The sequence below is a fragment of the Scylla paramamosain genome, chromosome 15 (genome assembly GCF_035594125.1).
Source record: "Scylla paramamosain isolate STU-SP2022 chromosome 15, ASM3559412v1, whole genome shotgun sequence".
In the NCBI taxonomy this organism is placed as follows: Eukaryota; Metazoa; Arthropoda; class Malacostraca; order Decapoda; family Portunidae; genus Scylla; species Scylla paramamosain.
In genome coordinates this window covers 7,833,512-7,838,511 of record NC_087165.1, presented here as the reverse complement: position 1 = coordinate 7,838,511, position 5,000 = coordinate 7,833,512, and the positions used below count along the sequence as shown (strand labels likewise).

Sequence of the window (5,000 nt, the reverse complement as noted above, 5' to 3'; positions counted from 1 at the left end):
CCTCTTACCATTCCTCCCTATCTCCTCCTCCACCTCCTCCTCCTCCTCCTCCTCCTCCTCCTCCTCCTCCTCCTCCTCCTCCCACATCCATCTTGCAGTTTTCTTTTCTTCCTTGTTCCACTTCTCACGTCTCTCTCTCTCTCTCTCTCTCTCTCTCTCTCTCTCTCTCTCTCTCTCTCTCTCTCTCTCTCTCTCTCTCTCTCTCTCTCTTTGTGTCCCTTATCATTCATTACATTATCTCCATTCCTTCTCATTTTCTTCCTTTCTTCCCTCATTCCTTCTTTCACACGTAATTATTTCGTACCATTAATTTTGTTATCGCCTTTCTTCCTCCATTTATGTATATTATCATTATTGCACTTTCTTTCTTCCTTCCTTCCTTTCTTTTTTTTTATCCCTGTTCCTTCTATTGTTGCTGCCTTATCTTCCCCATCATTAGATTCTTCCTTGTTTCTATAATTCCTCCGTTTATCAATTATTTACTTCATGCATCTCTAATTATCGTCTTCCACCTTCTCGTTCCTCCTTTTCCTCCTCCTCCTCCTCCTCCTCCTCCTCCTCCTCCTCCTCCTCCTATTACTACTATTATTTTTATTACTACTACTGCTATTAACGCTACAATTATCACTCCCACTCTTGTTCCTCCTCCTCCTCCTCCTCCTCCTCCTCCTCCTCCTCCTCCTCCTCCTCCTCTTCCTCCTCCAGCTGCAGTTGGTGTAGAATAGTTACCCAAACAACCTAACAAAGACTGCAAGACCTGTTTGTGTTTGGTCTTCCTTTGTATTCCTTTGTATATTCCTTTTCCTCCAGTCTTATTAGGGTTAACTCCCCCCACCCACCCACCACCCACCCACCACCACCACCACCACCACCACCACCACTACCACCACCACCACTACCACCACCACCACGTCTCTTGCTATCAATTAGTATTCATTACCACTACTACTACTACTACTACTACTATTACTACCAACCACGCCCCTTCTAACACCCAACGAATACCACCCTTCCTCCCCTTCTCCTCCCTCTCCATCGCCCCTTCCCCTCCTAGTCTGCACCCCGTCTTCAGCCTTCCTCCACCCCCTTCCACTCTTCCTCCCCATGTAATTCCCGCACCACCCTGTAATTTCCCCCCACCAAGAGGCACCAGCAGCAGTCCTCTTAGTGTAATAATGCGAGCTGTTTACATACATCTATCCTTATCTCCCTTGGCTATCTCGTGTTATCAGCAGCCGGGGTGACACGCAGCAGAGAGGGGAAAGGGGGAGCTGAGGGAGGGGAGGGGGAAAAGGGAGCACAGGTGAAGGAAGGGGAGGTGAAGATTAAGAGAGAGCGTGTCTGCGTGGAAAGGGAAGAGATAGGTGAGGTAAGAGGGGACAAGAGATGATAAGAGAGGAGAAAGGGGAGGAGAGGATGGTATGGGAGAAGAAATGGGAGGGGAAAATTGATGGAGGAGTGAATGAACAAAAAGGGAGAGGTGAATGACTAACAGTGAGGAAGAGGGAAGAGAAGGAAAAGAGAAAGGAAGGGAGAGGGAAGGGAGATGACGCGAGAGGGAGAGGGGAGAGGGGAGGGAGAGAGGGAGAGGTGATAAAAGACACGAAAGGGGAAGAAATGATGACTGTCTTTATTATTACAGTTGTTCTCTTTGCTGTCTTCCCTGAGAGAGAGAGAGAGAGAGAGAGAGAGAGAGAGAGAGAGAGAGAGAGAGAGAGAGAGAGAGAGAGAGAGAGAGACGTGAGCTCAAGCCATAACAAAAGGCAGGTTGATCGTAACATTCCGTCTCTCTCTCTCTCTCTCTCTCTCTCTCTCTCTCTCTCTCTCTCTCTCTCTCTCTCTCTCTCTCTCTCTCTGTCAATTTGTTTCCCTCTCACTTTCTTATTCCCTCTCCCTGTTTGCTCTCTCTCTCTCTCTCTCTCTCTCTCTCTCTCTCTTCTCTTTCGCTTCAGTAAATAGATTTCTCCTGCTCCCTTTACACCTCATGAACTCTCTCTCTCTCTCTCTCTCTCTCTCTCTCTCTCTCTCTCTCTCTCTCTCTCTCTCTCTCTCTCATGCACACGCATCTTCAACTCCTAAATTTTCCTTAAATATACTGGCAATTTCTTCTTCTTCTTCTTCTTCTTCTTTCTTCTCCTCCTCCTCCTCTTCCCTTTCTTCCTCCATTTTTTTCATTTTCCTTACTCCATCTTCTCTCTCACTTATTTTTTTCCCTCCCACCCTCTCGCAAATACTAAGTCAAACACAGAGGAAGAGGAAGAGGAAGAGAAGGAGGAGGAGGAGGAGGAGGAGGAGGAGGAGGAGGAGGAGGAGGAGGAGGAGGAGGAGGAGGAGGAGGAGGAGGAGGAGGAGGAGGAGGAGGAGGATTTACCTGTTGCTTCGTCAACGTAATAGTACATGATTAATTTGTCAGTACTAGTTGGGGAGGAAGAGGGGAGGAAGAGGAGGAGGAAGAGGAGGAGGAAGAGGGGAGAAGGTATAATTATATGTATGTTGAGAGGTTAAGGGAGGGGAAACGGAAAAGGGAAGAGGGGAGAAAGAGGAGGAAAAAGAAGTTGAGAAAAGATTTGCTTGCATTGAGGACAAGGAAACAGGGAGAGAAGAGAGTGGGGAGAGGAAAGAAGAGAGGGAGATGGGGTAGGGAAGGAGAAGAGGAGGTAAGGGACGAAGGAGGAAAGGGGAATGATGGAAGGAAGGAAAAAGAGGTAAGAGGCAGAAAAGAAAAGGGAGGAAAGGAGGGAAGGATGAAGGGGACGGAAGCAATAAAGAAAAGAAAGGAAGGAAGAAGAGAGAGAAGAAAAGAAAGGAAAAAAGAAACAGAAAAAAAAGCAGGAAAGGAATAAAAGAACAAAAAAGGAAAAAAAAATATCAAAATTGACGATAAAGAAAGATGAAAGACACACATGGACGAGAGAGAGAGAGAGAGAGAGAGAGAGAGAGAGAGAGAGAGAGAGAGAGAGAGAGAGAGAGACACGAATACAAATACATAGATACATACAAAAGATTCAATACCAAACACTACACTATTATACTCTCTCTCTCTCTCTCTCTCTCTCTCTCTCTCTCTCTCTCTCTCTCTCTCTCTCTCTCTCTCTCTCTCTCTCTCTCTCTCACTTCAACTAGTCAGTCTATATTCTAAAACTCCAAGCTTACCTTCTCTCTCTCTCTCTCTCTCTCTCTCTCTCTCTCTCTCTCTCTCTCTCTCTCTCTCTCTCTCTCTCTCTCTCTCTCTCCCCACGTATCGCATGCAAATTCTACCCTCTGCTCCGGCCGACAAAAATATATCAGCAATAAAAAGGCGATTTACAGCTTAGAGAGAGAGAGAGAGAGAGAGAGAGAGAGAGAGAGAGAGAGAGAGAGAGAGAGAGAGAGAGAGAGAGGAATGGAAGGAAGGACGGAGCTGGATTATTCGCATGCCACACAAAGCGACCTCCTCCTCCTCCTCCTCCTCCTCCTCCTCCTCCTCCTCCTCCTCCCCCTCCTCCTCCTCCTCCTCTTCCCCTTTTCTTGCCCTTTCTTACTCTCAAATCTAACTTTTTTACACTTTTTTCCTCTTCCTCCTTTCTCCTTTTTCATTCTTCATATTTTCCTTATTATTTCTTCTTTCCTTCATTTTTTGTTTCCTTCATTTTCCTCCTCCTCTTTGTCTTCTTCCTTCTCTCTTCTTTTTTCTACTATATCTTAAATCTATTTTTTTTCTTCCTGCTTTTGTTTTTGTTTTCCTTATTCTTCCTTCTATTCTTCTCCTTCCTCCTCCTCTTTCTTCACTTTTCTCTTCCTTCCCTGTTCTCTACTTCCTAATATTAGTTCTCAAATTCAATTTTTTTTATTTCTTTCCTTCTCCTCTTCTTTCATCTGTTTTATCTATTATCTTTCTCTTCTATTCCTCCTCTTCCTCCTCTTCTTCCACTTTCCTTTTACATTTTATCCTTCCTTTCTTCTCCCTTCCTCTTTCATCTTTCTTTCCTTTTATATCTCTTTTATCTTCCCCTTCTATTAATCCTTCTCCTCTTCCTCTTCCTTCAAGGCTTCCTATTCACACCTATTTCTTTCCCTCTTCTCTCTTCCCTTCACCTTTCTTTCTCAAATTCATGATTTTTTTCCTTCCTGTCTTCCTTCACTCCTTCCTCCCTCCTTCCTTTCTTTCCTCTCTCTTCCCCCTTGTCTTCATACTGCGTTTCGAATTTAGATATTTCTCTCTCTCTCTTTCTTCCTTTTTTTTTTCCCCTTCTTTCACAGTTTCCCTTCTCTTTTCTCATCTAATATTTTTTTTATCTTTCTCCTCCATTTTTTTTTTCGCATTTTCTCCATCCTTCCATCCATCCTTCGCTCTCCTTTTCACCTCTCCTCCTCTTCCTCCTTCCATCCATCCATCAGTAGTCTCCAGTTCACCTCTACTTTCCCTGCCCATCCTCCTCCTCCTCCTCCTCCTCCTCCTCCTCCTCCTGCAATGCATGGCCCCCTTCCTAAGTTCGAGAATCCCACTGTCACGTTTTTTGAATCTTCTTCTTTCCTGAGTTCACGGATTCGTCAGGCTACCTCCTCCTCCTCCTCCTCCTCCTCCTCCTCCTCCTCCTCCTCCTCCTCCTCCTCCTCCTCGAACTTCACCTGCTTCCAAAGTCTCCTAAGTAAGTCCCAGATCGTTCCGTCTGCTCGGCTGGCTCGCTAGCTGGCTGCTGCAGGAGGCGCCGAAGGAGGAGGAGGAGGAGGAAAAGGAGGAGGAGGAGGAGGAGGAGGAGGAGGAGGAGGAGGAGGAGGAGGAGGAGGAGGAGGAGGAGTAATAAAAGAAGGGGAAGTGAAGTGAAGGATACTGAAGAAGAGGAGGAGGAGGAGGATGTGAGCGGAAGGGTGAGGATGAAGGGTAAGAGGAGGAGGTGGAGATGAAGTGATAGGTGAGGAGAAAAAGGGGGAGTAGGTAGTGGAGGAAAGAAGGTGATGAAGGAGATGAAGAGTAAAAGGAGGAGAGGAGATGGATGAGAGGAAGGAAGAAGAAGAGGAAG

At 46.0% G+C, this 5,000-nt stretch overlaps 1 long non-coding RNA gene across 1 annotated transcript in view; it reads left to right on the top strand.

The window, feature by feature from the left end:
• Window positions 1-4,825: 4,825 nt before the first annotated feature.
• LOC135107195 (uncharacterized) overlaps window positions 4,826-5,000 on the top strand; it is a 972-nt gene continuing 797 nt past the window's right edge. Inside the window, exon 1 of the long non-coding RNA XR_010271646.1 lies at window positions 4,826-5,000. This exon is cut by the window's right edge and continues 45 nt beyond it. This is a non-coding gene — a long non-coding RNA (uncharacterized LOC135107195).